The 13610-nt window shown below is 39.4% G+C and overlaps 1 protein-coding gene across 1 annotated transcript in view; it reads left to right on the forward strand.

The window, feature by feature from the left end:
• The first annotated feature begins 1151 nt into the window (after positions 1–1151).
• The window catches only part of LOC135205851 (uncharacterized), a 52334-nt gene continuing 39875 nt past the window's right edge, over positions 1152–13610 (forward strand). The window contains exon 1 of the mRNA XM_064237103.1: positions 1152–1579. The gene's annotated coding sequence lies outside the window, so the exon portion shown is untranslated. The remainder of the gene's footprint in view (positions 1580–13610) is intronic.

Below are 13610 nucleotides of genomic sequence, written 5' to 3' on the forward strand. Positions count from 1 at the left end.
GTAAATGGCATCGATAGGAAATTTATTTGAAGGCAGCGCATATATTGACATCATAAGTGGCAACGTTTGCTGTCCATCCAAAGCTTCCTTGCCAACGGCCATACCACGTTGAAAGCACCGCTTCTCGTCCAAAGCTTCCTTAGGCTCTCTGCCTATTTGTTTGTTCGTTTGTTTGTCTGCTTTGCGTGAATCTTATTAGCAAGTTTACGGCTTCGTACGACCTTATCAGCGAGCGAATTCATCATCATAAACCTCCGGCGACATTCGTTCCGTCGCCTCTGCTGCGGTGCTTTGCTCTTTCTCTGGCTTTCTCGTCACCGATTGCTTTCGCATTCATGTCCAGTGCTTGATTGATTGCGCTTGTGGCTGGAGATGGTGGAGACCCATGTCTCGGCTGCGTCTATATTAATTTTATTTTTAGTTTTTTTTTTTTTCCTTTCCACAATAATATTGTAGTCTATTTGGAGTTTTCTGTTTCTGGACTAGTGATTCAAAGGTATTTTATACTTAAAGTGATTTTGAGCCATTCCTTCATCAGCTGTTACAGTAGTTCAACTGGTGTTCTTATGCAGGAATATTCTCTCTCTCTCTCTCTCTCTCTCTCTCTCTCTCTCTCTCTCTCTCATCTCATCTTCATCATCATCATCATGTGAATGTCAATATGGGTGGAGGGGAGATTGACAAGGAGGGTAGAAATCCCACCCTGGATCCATAAACTCGACCCACCCTGTCCACACTGACGTGTAATTCCTGACAGTCAGCGGAAACCTCACTCGAAGTAAACAATCGAACGACCATCATCGACTTATCCTTGCAAGGGGCTTGCAAGAACTGGTTCTCTTGGGCAGTGGGCACTCCACCCTTTGAAGGGAACTCCGGGAGGGTTTCTCCCTCCTAGTAGATCATCCCCCTTGTGCGTCTGTGCCTCTTGGAGAACAGCCCTTGCCTCTCTCTCTCTCCTCTCTCTCTCTCTCTCTCTCTCTCCCCGTCCGGCGGCACTCCCTTTCTGGGCACCCTCCGCCCATACCCCCCACCCCCCCCCCCCTTTCACCCCTTGATCGCAAGGGCCAGAGATGGTGTGACCCGAAACTTCTTCTTTAGTCTTCACTTGACTTCGCTCAACTCAGTCGTCCTTCCTCCCTGTTCCTATTCGGTCGGAAGAAGGATGCTTCGAAGTGTTCCCCGTTGAGGGATCCTACTATCGGACACCCCACCCCCCACCCCCAATCCTTGGCTCCCTTCAGGCCGTACCGACCTTCCCCCTTCTTGCGCTCCGTGGGTTACACGTGGTTGGCGTTCCGAGTGATTGTTCATCGTTTATACGGGAATTAAATATTTGTTTGTGCCTTTTTCCTCCATCCATTGATTCATTCACGAGAAAAGGAAAACTTGTTTTCGTTACTTTCGAGATAAAGTTACTTGGGTGATCTACAGTGTTGTTTGGATATTGCAGAAAAGTAAAGTTTATGAAAGGTACAGGAAATTCGGGTAAATATCAGTGATAAGTGACGTATCTGTTCAAGTTTTTTTTATTTTTTTTATTGACGTGAGTCAACGACAACTTAGTAACACCGAACCGGTAAGACAGCTTTGCATATTTATTTTTATTTTTGCCTGTTTTAAATGTTTAATAGTGGTCTTGTTAGTGATAAATTTAATCTCTTCTAACTTGCAGGTCTATATGTTTCCCTGACGTAAAAATATATAGCTGTACTCACTATTATTGTGTTTCGTAAAGGGGGGGGGGGTAGTGCCGTCAGTGCACCTCTCGCGGTGCACTGTAGGCATTACTCAAAGTCCTTTGGAACGTGCCGCCCCCTAGCTGCTACCACTTTCGTTCCTTTTACTTTACCTCCTTTCGTATTCTCTTTCTTCCATCTTACTTTCCACCCTATCCTAACAATTGATGTATGGTGCAACTGCGAGGTTTTCCTCCTGTTACACCTTTCAGACCTTTCATCGTCAATTTCCTTATCAGCGTTGAGTGACCTCATAGGTCCCAGTGCTTGGCATTTGGCCTAAATTCTAAATTCAGTTCATTATTTTTGTGGCTGAATACTTCGGGTAGAGTGGTCATTTGCACGTACTGCATAAATCAAGTCTTTATCTGTAAAGAAAAACCTTGTCTAGTATTTGTTTGGTTTATTCAAGGTTAGGTAATTGCAGTAATTTAAAATGGTTCATGGCGTCTCTCCTTTGATAAGTTGACATAAATCATACTACTTATATAGGCAAATGGAGAGACTTGAAAACTATTATTATTATACGATAATATTAATAAAATAATCATTATATACCTATAAGTAATCTTATTATAACCCAATTATATATATCTCCTATCTATATATATAATTAGCTACATATATATAAGATAGATTATATATATATATTCACTATATATAAGTATATATATATATATATATATACTATATCTATATATATAGATAAATATATATATATATATATATATATATAATAATTATATATAAGTATATATAATATTATGACATATATATTATTATATATATATATATCTATATAATTATTATATATATATATAAAGAATGATTAGTAAACATTTCGTGAGGTTGTACTCTACCAGGAACCCACAACATTGGCCACATTCGTCTCACTATCAGTTCCACAACATAAATATTTTATGTTGCCACACCAGGATAGAATCAGGCTATCTCGACATTGCAGATATCTGGGAAGACAACATATAAACACTTACGCATGTGATACTGGTATCAATTACTTACGGATCTCTCTCTCTCTCTCTCTCTCTCTCTCTCTCTCTCTCTCCTACTATTCTTTGTTAAAGGTTTTACCTGTCACTTGATTTACAAGCACACCTATATCACAGGTTATATACGACTTTCGGATTTACTTTTGGTTACCTTGTTATTTGCAGACGAGTGGCAATTGTAGTTATTTATAAGTTTGATTGTGGTTGTTTCCTTCGTTATTTGCAGACAAAGGGCAAATGTTGTTTATAAGTTTAATAGTAAAAGCTACTCCATAAAACTGTATATCTGTGAGGAACTTAGATGAAAAGATGCACAGAATTCGACACAAAAAATTTATTATCAATTTAGCGAGTTATACGGAAATGAGGAAAATAAAGAAGGTAGGGAATGCGAGAAATAATAGAATAAAAATCAACGGAAGCTTAAGCTGGAATGGAATACGAGGAAGAAAATGATTGATATTAAGAGTTTTAATATATTCGAATTATTAGTGAGTTACTTTTAGGTAACGATGTAAAGCAGTGATTCTCAACTTGGGGAACGTCAGCAATTTCCATGGGAGACGAGAGCCTTAGGGAAAAATTAAACATTCTCTTAATTATATTCATTATTCTCTTACCAAGAGTGAGGAATTAAGTTTCGGAAGTTTATGGAGAAATGGAAACGTATCGCCTTATGACGTCAGTTTCCTATAGTCTGCTACTCTGGTTAGACAAGTTGGGCTTTCCATGTTTCGTAATGATTTACACCTCTCTCTCTCTCTCTTCTCTCTCTCTCTCTCTCTCTCTCTCTCTCTCCCTCAATCCCTTCCTTCATCTCTCCTCATCATTCTCTATCATCTCCTCTCTCTCTCTCTCTTTAAATTTTCCATTAAATCTGGGAGGGAAGTTTACTCATAGATGCAAGGTGGGCGTGATAATAAAAAGGTGAAGAACCACTGTTATGAAGTCTATGTACACTTATTATATTTACCCCTCCTCGACTTTGAGAAATATAACATATCCTTATAGATCGAAGGAAAATTCATGCAATATGGTAAATGCAAAACACAGAAAAGGGAGTTTGCTTTTAAAATCGCAACTCTTGGAGTATAAATTTCTGAGTTATCACTTATCTATTCACTTTATCGATGAAAGTTTTGTACTCTGCGCGTACCTGATTATTTTTTTTATATAATGGGACAATATTCCATTCTAGAATTTTAAAGAAATTGACAATGAAAGTAAAAATTTAAAAACTTTGATGAACAAGTAAGCCAAACTTTAGTTTGTAGTCTGGTGTGTTTAGAGACATTGTGTGTAAGCATGCATAGACATTTTGACCTTTCATGTAGATGACATGCTTTCACAAGAGTCGTGCTATGAATTCTCTCTCTCTCTCTCTCTCTCTCTCTCTCTCTCTCTCTCTCTCTCTCTCAAAATAGAAATCCATCTGAATTTCCCTGTGACTTATTTGGATAAAAATGAGAGGGTCTTGTGTCTTAGATCTGAGTAGCTGCTCCTCCGCCGAGCAATCTTGTGATTAGATACTTATGAAAGGGATTATTTTACTAAAATGGCTGTAATCCTTCTCAAGTTGCGTTTGAATCAGTCACTTTTCGGTGGTATACGATTCCTGCTTTTGTTTTCGTTTCTTGTTACTTGAGAGGGAATTGCTCACATTCTGCTTTATCTTTTAATTTATTCATATTTTGCGTCACTCAGTTAGGGGGGGCCTGGATCTTCGGTTGGATGGTGGCATAAAAAAAGACAGCTCCTTTTCGACTTAATGTAATGTTAGGTTCCACGGTGCGCATAACAAGCTTTTATTTTTATTTTTGTTTTTTTTTTAAATTTATACTTTATTTTTATTAGCGTGGATCTCTTTCTAAAAGAAATACTTATTATATAGACATGAAATAAAATTTGCTTGCATAAGAAATATTTGAGGACATTTTGTCTCCATTTTATCCCCGTAGGGGGAGTTAGTGCCGTCAGTGCACCTCACATAATGCACTGTAGGCATTACTTAAGGGTCTTTGCAGCGTCCCTTCGGCCCGTAGCTATAACCTTTTTATTCCTTTTACTGCACCGCCGGTCATAGTCTTTCTTCCAACCGACTTTCCACCTTCCTCCCAACAGTTGTTTCATAGTGCAACTGCTTTGAGGTTTTCCTCCTGTTACACCTTTCAGACCTTATTGCTGTCAATTTCTCCTTCAGCGCTGAATGATCCCAGAGCTTGGCATCTGGCCAAAATGCTATATTCCATTCTGTCTCCATTTATTCATCATCAACAACACAAGCTTTCTTCGAAATGCACCCGAGAAACCGCGGAGCAGCGAGACGCAGGCAGTCAGACTCATCAAAGTTAATTGGTTCCAGAAACTGACCTGCCTTCGGATATATATTTGCCTAAATTGACTTAGCCCATCCTCCCCTTGAGACAGGGAAAGACTTAATTACCCCTCAGACTCAAAACTGTTCGAATATTCATGAGGGTCACATAGGAATCATCCCTCAAAGGATAAGTGCAGGTTGACTCTCTCAGGCTTCAGGTCTCTCGGTCCATTTTACTGACTGTCCGATGCACGGAATTCTGGGTAACTGGAATGGAGCTTCAGTTTTCTTTGTGGACACACACGCAAATACATATATATATATAGATGTATAGTACTGGTAATCTTCTGAGGCACGAAGATATGTTAATTCAATTGTAGTCCACACAGGAAAATCAAAAGTTTACATTAGAAAATACTCAACAGTTTCGTCCTCCAGTGGACCTCTTCTTGAAGCGTTTGTGGACTACAATTGAAATATAAATGTAGGTGTATGTATAACTGAATCACGATAATATGCAACGTGATATATATATATTTTATATATATATATATATATAGACAAAAATAAATCGCCGGAAGAAGAAAGAAGAAACAATGGAGTGCTTCTAGGCTTTTCCACTTCCTGTCCTTTACTTAGCAAGTAGAAAGGTCTGGTAGCACTCCATTGTTTCTCCTTCCTTCGCGCATTTGTCTTTATATATAATATATATATTATATATATATATATTATATATATATATATATATATATATATATATTTATTATATTTATAATTTATTTTATTTATTTTTTATTTATTTCTATTTATTTCTACTTTATTTACTTATTTACTTATTTATATTTATATATTTTATTTTTTATTATTTATTTACTTTCTACTTACTTACTTACTACTTACTTATTTATTATTTTTTTATTCTTATTTAATCTTATATTTTATTATTCTTTACTACATTACTTACTTACTTACTTACTTACTTACTTACTTATTTTTACTACCGTCATAGATCAATCCCTGGATGGGAAACTCGATTTACTCACGTTTCCTGGTAGGTCTGCTGTTCTTCTGTTGACCTAAGCAGTGAATTATGTATATACCTGGTCGTTGATTGATTGCAATTGGGATGGAATTAGCAAACTCAATCTTTGAGACTTCGCGAGAACCGAAAGGGTCACACCATGCGCTAAGCGCCTTAGTGGCGTGGTCGGTATGGTATTGGCGTACCACCTCGGTTCGATACTCGGCATTCCATTGAGGAGTGAGAGATGTGTATTTCTGGTGATAGAAGTTCACTCTCACGTGGTTCGAAGTCACGTAAAGCCGTTGTCCCGTTGCGAATAACCACTGGTTCCAGCAACTTACAAACAAACAAACACACTAGGTGTCACCTCCACACACACACACACACACATATTATAAGAACAAAAGTTATTATATGCTTGGAAGAGAGACAGAGAGGACCTTCTTTCACGTAGCTTGCAGAAAACTCGGCCGTTCCCGCAAAGGGTTTCTTTAAATATCTCTGCATCAAATCGACCTTCTGGCACCGAGGCCTTAGAGCTGCATTCTGCTCTCCTATCTTGCGCGGTCTGAAGACATCATCATTATTTCTAGAAGTCAGGAATGGGATTCGCATATCTGGAATCTACCTCGTACAGCTGTTAAAGCAACCTTCGCTTGACGAGATGATGGCATCTCACTTTTCTCGCTTCTAGTGACCAATGTCTTTTTTTTTTTTTTTTTTTTTTTTTTTTTTTTTTTTTTTTTTTATCTGCAGCTACTTCATGTCAGAGAAAACGGCTTCATGCCAAAGTAATGTTCATGTACATGGTCTTTGTATTTCTGCAATGCGTGGTTTTTCCAGGGGTTGATTTTAGTGAAGTTGTTCTATTTTTTTTTGTACTACGGTCCATCCTGATTCAGCAACCAAATGGCAAATGTTGCTGTCACTCATGGTCCGTTTTGATTTGTTTCCCCTGTAAGTGGAAACAACTTATATATATTAGAAATCACACTGACCTCTTAACTTCTTAATTCCTCACACATTGTACAACATGAAAATGAGTCGTGAACAGTTTGTGGAATGGTGATGTTTACCGATGACAAAGCTGTGATTGGGAATAGTGAAGAAAAATACCAGAAACTAATAAAAAAAATTTTTTGAAATTAAGAAGATATAATGGAAAGTAATGCAAACAAGCATACAGCTGCAAGGGTGAGTGGGGAAAAGGAAGATGAAACAGTGATTGCTAATATGGACTGGCATTTAGAAATAAAAGTTCAGTGTCTAATGGTGGGAGAGAGAGGTTTGTCGCACACTCATACAAATAGTGTCAATTAGTTTTACCATTGTCGATATTTTAGAACTTTTATGAAGTGCTCGCCTGAAACGCTGGGAATTTTGCAGCCTCAGCAAGGAAGGTAGCAGCGTGTGTGCAAAAGATTAGAAAGAGCCAAAGCGTCTTTGGAAACCTAGATGGAAATGCATATGAAAAGGTGGTTCACCTAACTCTCCTTTATGGAAGTGAAGTGTGAATGCAGACAAAAGATAAAGGTAGTGCCATCAGTGCACCTTAAGCGGTGCACTGTAGGTATTGCTTAAGGTTCTTTGCAACGTGCCTTCGGCCCCTACCTGCAACATCTTTCGTTCTTTTTACTCTACCTTCTTTCATATTCTCTTTCTTCCATCTTGCTTTCCACCCTCTCCGAGCAATTGATTCACAGTGAAACTGTGAGGCTTTCCTCATGTCGTACCTTTCAAACCTTCTACTCTCAGTTCCCGTTTCAGCCTGAATGACCTCACGGGTTCCGGTGCTTGGCCTTTGGCCTAAACTCTATGTTCAATTGAAAGGGTGAGAAATGTGAAAGTATATATAGAAGTGGTAGAAAGGTTAACGCACTAGATCAAGGGATGGATCAGAGTGCTTTGAAAAGGTTTTGGCATGAGGGAAAAATGGAGGAAGATAGACTTGCAGAGAGTGTTTCATTTGGAAGTGACTAAAGAGAAGGGAAGAAGACAGAAAGCGCTGGATTGATGTCAAGTAGGTACTATGAAGGAAAGACCTTGATATCCAGGGAGCGAGGGAGTGCGTGCGAGGCTATGCAGTCCACTACGTATACTCGATGAGTAGTTTCTTTCAAGTCTCGCCTTGTCCCTCTCGAGGCTTAGTACCACACTGTGCCCTGAAAGTTTTGATTTTCCTAATCAGGTTGATGAATGATTAAACTTCTGACGCTCAAATTAGTGTAAGTGACATTTTGTTGAGCTGGTTCACATCAGTCACGTTTCATGGGTTTAATTGTGTGATCTCAATTAGTTTTCTTTGTTATTTTTCTCATAAAGTTTATTTTTTTACTGGTCGATTCCTTTTCCGTACTGGGCTACATTTTCCTTATTGGAGTCTTCGGGTTTGTAGCATGCTGCTTTTCCAAGTGATAATAATAATATGAGCGCCTCAATGGCGTGATGGGTATGATCTTGGCCTGCCACCTCGGAGGCCGCGAGTTCGATTCTCGGGTAATGTGCTACATTTGTCCTTATTGCGAGTCTTCGGGCTTGCTCAGCATGAATGCTTTTTCCAAGGGATAATGATATATGAGCGCTCAATGGCTGTGAGGTATTATCTTAGGCCTGCCACCTCGGAGGCCGCGAGTTCGATTCTCGGGCATTCCATTGAGGTGTGAGAGATGTGTATTTCTGGTGATAGAAGTTCACTCTCGACGTGGTTCGGAAGTCATGTAAAGCCGTTGGTCCCGTTGCTGAATAACCACTGGTTCCAATGCAACGTAAAGACACCATACAAAAAAAAAATAATGATAATAATCATATGATAATAATAAAGGTGGATGGTACAGTATGCTGATGAGCATTCATTACAGAAAACAATTACTGTTGTCGTATTTTCCTCCTCGGACGAATCATGCATGTTTCAACGGTATATGTGAATTATAAATGTGGTAGTGACCCTTGTGTTGATTTTTCTGGATCCATTCCCTGGTATGAGAAACGGCATAATGGTAGAAAAATGTAAAAAGTTAAGTATATCTTAGTTTAACCAGACCACTGAGCTGATTAACAGCTCTCCTAGGCTGGCCCCGAAGGGTATAGATATTTTTTACGTGGCTAGGAACCAATTGGTCACCTAGCAACGGGACCTTACAGTTGGATTGTGGGATCGAACCACACTATATCGAGAAATGAATTTCTATCACCAGAAATAAATTCCTCTGATTCCGCGTTGGCAGAGCCGGGATTCGAACTTCGGACCACCGGATTGGCAGCTGAGCGCGAAAACCACTCGTCCAGCGTGGAACTAGAAAAATGTAAAAAATGTCAAGATATATATTATGTTCTACCAACGTCTTATCTTGATGGTTTCCCTCAATTATCTATAGAAATCATGTTGCTTTAGCCAAGCCTTTTTTTTTTTTTTTTTTTTTTTTTTTTTTTGTCTCTCTCTCTCTCTCTCGCTCTCTCTGCTCTCTCTCTCTTAAGTGAATGGCTATTATGCGGAACTACCCCGTCCAGATTCCTGAGAAAACAACGCAGATTTATTAATAAAGTCTCGCTCGTAGCAAAATGGCCAGTGATCTCATGGGCGCTGTCATAAGCACCACGTGGCCGAACAGAAACAATATACCTACGCTGCTACTAGAACGCAAGGTGAACGGGCAATTATTTCTCTCTCTCTCTCTCTCTCTCTCTCTGATAGAAGCAGGAAACTGCTGGTCCTTGTCGCATCACTTGTCTTGATGCTTTTTTATACTGGCTTCTTGCGAGTGCTTTACTTGGCGTCGCGTGGGTGAGCTGGTTAGCGTTCGGGAATCTCACCCCAGACCTTTTTCACTGGGGAGGCGAGCTAGTATACCCAACTTGTGCCATGATTTTATATGATTCATTCTTTGCATGATATCACTATAAGTATTCAAGTGCGCATTTCACCTCTCCTTTTGGTAATTCATATTTTAAAGTCTCTCTCTCTCTCTCTCTCTCTCTCTCTCTCTCTCTCTCTCTCTTTTAAGTAGGTTCTCCGCACTGAATCATTCCGGTAATGGTTAACTTTTAGCAAAACATTATCTTTTTCATCCTTTCACTGAAATTACTTTTATTTCTATAACCCACGGTGAGTTATGGTTAGCCTGGGCCAAAGAGCTGTGCTTTAGTTGTTCTGGATCCTTTTTATCTACGTATTGAAAGTCCATCACCTACCTGTTACGCAAACTTAATTTGTTAGAACTCCGAGAATCTTTCGTCGACTTTTGCCACGTTAACATTCACATCGAAAGCGTCTCTTGAGGTATGTCCGTGCATTTCGTCAGTGAAATTATATCGCAGCATAAAATGTCAAGCCGAGTTGGTTTTCCACATCCAAAGATCCTTGGCATTATCTTCGCTGGACCCTTGAGGTTCACAAAATGTTTGGAGTGACTATAAAACTAGCTCTAGATAAGGATGATTCGCACGCAGCCGCTGATGTCCCTTAGTAGTGACCTGACAAAATTTTGAAGGGCCTGGACACGTTTGGTCTTCAGCTATCACGTAGACAGGAAAGGCGATTTTAAATTCAAGTCAGCCCGGATGACGACAGTAGCGATTCATTCAGAATCGGTAGCATCCGTGCCCAGGGGGGTGGGAGTTGCTACGCGAAATCTGTAGTAAGTCTTCAGTTTCTGAATCCGGTAATGTTAAAGAAATCCGATCGGCACGTTAATGGCTGCATTTCTTCGAGTCAGCGGTTAGAATAGCTGAATTTTAAAGCCCTTAGACTTTCCCCGGGGATGGCGGGAACTAATTCTGTAATCAGTTGGGACATGATGGTGGTTAGAACTAATTCTATCATCAGTTAGGTCTTGAGGATGGCTTGAAATAATTTTGTCGTCAGTTATGGCATGAGAATGGCTAGAAGTAATTCTGTCATCAATTAGGACTTGATGGCTAGAAGTAATTCTGTCATCAGTTAGGTCTTGAGGATGGCTAAAACTAATTCTGTTATCAGTTAGGACATGAGAATGGCTAGAACTAATTCTGTCATCAGTTAGGACTTGAGGATGGTTAGAACTAATTTTGTCATCAGTTAGGACTTGATGGCTAGAACTAATTCTGTCATCAGTAAGGACATGAGGATGGCTAGAACTAATTCTGTCATCAGTTAGGACATGATGATGGCTAGAACTGATTCTGTAATTAGTTAGGGCTAAAATTTCACTGATATTTTAGTTCACTGTCTAAGAAATGGTACTGTGGGGATCGAGGTTTGCCAATGCTGAAACAGTGGTATTTACACAATGATTAACGCTTTAGCTCGCAGGTTATTCCACAGAAACTTAGTAGCCAAACTTTGTCAGTGCAGTAGTGATATTAAGTTCAGACTGCATCCTCTTTGCTATTATAACAAGGGCAACAATGGTCCCATATATCTGGATAACTTAGTGCCATCCGCTCTCAAGTTAAGGTGTTTGGACTGCAAGGTACCGTGACTATCCTGATTTGCTATGATGACATCGTTCAGGTTACATCACAGAAAATTGGCATAGGTTCTTTTGGGCTGGAAAGTTTCATCTTAGAATTAAGTTCTCTGGAAATAAGTTCTCTGGAAGATGATGTCCTGACACGAATGACGACTGTAATATACACAAAAGTATATCATGTTAATTCTTAAATACGCTTTTTATTTTTCTGTAAAAAATAAAATTGATGGTTATTTGTCTGTCCGTCCGCACTTTTTCTGTCCGCCCTCAGATCTTAAAATGACTGAGGCTAGACGGCTGCAAATTGGTATGTGGATCATCCACCCTCCAATCATCAAACGTATAAAATTGCAGCCCTTTAGCCTCAATGGCTTTTATTCTATTTAAGGGTAAAGTTAGCCATGATCGTGCGTCAGGCACGGCTATAGGTGCCAACAGCGTCAGACACGGCTATAGGTGCCAACAACACAGGCCACAACCGGGCCGTGGCTGAAAGTTTTATGACTCCGGCTCAGAGTTTCATAGGCCGTGGCTGACAGTTTCTTACAACATTATACGCTTCGTAGGGGGATAGAGCCGTCAGTGCACCTCGTGGTGCACTGTAACGAGGTGCACTGTAGGCATTACTTAAGGTTCTTTGCAGCGAACCTTCGGCCCCTAGCTGCAACCCCTTTCGTTCCTTTCACTGTACTTCCTTTCATATTCTCTTTCCTCCATCTTAATCTCCACCCTCTTTTTAACAATTTATTCATAGTGCAACTGCGAGGTTTTCCTCCTGTTACACCTATCAACCCTTATACTGTCCATTTCTGTTTCAGCGCTGAATGAGCTCGTAGGTCCCAGTGCTTGGCATTTGGCCTAAATTCTATATTCAATTCAATACAGTCATTATACGCTCTACAGAAAACTCGATTGCGTTTCTAGGCGCGTTTTTACTTGATGATAGTAGTAACTAGAATTGGCAAACAAGCAAAGAAATGCGTACTGTTCTCAATCTGCTTTGGTGCTTATTCTGTGCTCTGATACCAGAGGTCTTCTGTCATGGGATGGGAGCCACGGCGCCGTTTGCTTGTTCATTGTTGCTCCTTAAATGTCACATGGCGGGGGTCGTTCCTTTTCTCTTGTTTGCTTAGCCTATTATTCTAGAGCCCACTCCTCAGTCGAGCTTTGTGTGCGCGAGGATTAATGAGTGTGATTGATTCCTTGTTGTGTTTATAGATGGACTTTTTTTTTTTGTGCAACGTGCATGTGCGCACGCAACATGCTATCGTGTGTGTATATATATATATATTTATATATATATATTATATATATATATAATATTATATATATATATATATATATATATATATTAATATATATATATATATTAGGTGTGTGTGTGTATATATATATATATATATATATATATACAGAGAGAGAGAGAAGAGATAGAGAACGGAGACGATAGAGAGCGAGAGAGAGAGAGAGAGAGAGAGAGAGAGAGAGAGAGAGAGAGATGTTGTAAATCCACTACCAAAATTTTCGGCGCGTATCACTACAATCCATTAAAGCACTTTTAGTAAATCATAAGAGATCTCGAATGTGTGTGATAAGCAGACAAAAGCGTGTTTGTTTTCCTATCCGTCCGCATAAAATCAACAGAAATATTGCTGTGGAAATTCTCGTTAAATTGTCCATAATGCAGAGCCAGGAATCGCTGAATGACGAAGGAGGATTAACTCCGAAATTGTGCGCAGTTAAGGGTAGAGATCCTAAGGAGGTAACTTCAAGACAAAAAGGATTATTTGATTCTGGGAAAAGAATTTTCGCTTTTTTTTTTTATGCGTGGCAAGACATTTGGATTTCAAGAAAGTGGTCATTTTTATTTTAAAGATTATTTGAAAAGGTATAAAAAGATGTCCTTACATTTCTCTAATGATCGCTTCTGTCATGCGATATTTCGGCACAGGCGAAATGATATTGATTGTACTATAATGGCTTGATTAAACTTCGGTTTTTTAAAAGTGCAGCGAAAAAACGTAATGGAGTGCTTGCAGATCGCAAGAACCCCGAATAAGGAAACGCCACCAA

This window comes from Macrobrachium nipponense, chromosome 24 (assembly GCF_015104395.2).
Source record: "Macrobrachium nipponense isolate FS-2020 chromosome 24, ASM1510439v2, whole genome shotgun sequence".
Taxonomy (NCBI): Eukaryota; Metazoa; Arthropoda; class Malacostraca; order Decapoda; family Palaemonidae; genus Macrobrachium; species Macrobrachium nipponense.